Below are 611 nucleotides of genomic sequence, written 5' to 3'. Positions count from 1 at the left end.
ATGGACTAAAATTATCATTTGTTATTTTTAAAATAAATTTTAAAATAATCTTTTTTCATATATAAAATCATATAATTTGTTAAAAATTTGTTTTTTTACCTTATTTTAAATTTTTATTTTAATAATCTTTATATCAAAAAAATTAATTTGTTGCTATTGTCATAGAAAATAAAAAATTTTAAATTTTTTTTACAAAGTGTATATTAATTATAGGATTGTATGCTTTTATTACTTTGATTCTTCTATCGCCTATATATATTCCTATGTATTGTACCTTTCAACTCACTCAATAATACACTTTTCAGATTACTTTCTTATTTTTAATATGGTATCAAAAATATATGTTTCTTTTTTTTCCATGAAAATTCGTTCATACCTCCCTTGTTTTTTTTCTTTCGGCAGTGCTCTTTTTCCTCGATTTTTTATTCTTTTCCGACGCTTTGGATCGTCACAGTCGCCACCATCGTATTCATCTCTTCGTCAAGATTCTAACGTTGCCAGACTTGCTGGCGGCGCGTTATCACCTATATATATCCCTATGTATTGTACCTTTCAACTCACTCAATAATACACCCTTCAGATTACTTTCTTATTTTTAATATGGTATCAAA

The sequence above is a fragment of the Arachis duranensis genome, chromosome 2 (genome assembly GCF_000817695.3).
Source record: "Arachis duranensis cultivar V14167 chromosome 2, aradu.V14167.gnm2.J7QH, whole genome shotgun sequence".
NCBI lineage: Eukaryota > Viridiplantae > Streptophyta > Magnoliopsida > Fabales > Fabaceae > Arachis > Arachis duranensis.
The sequence above is the reverse complement of the archived record's forward strand: the minus strand, read 5'-3'. Positions refer to the sequence as shown.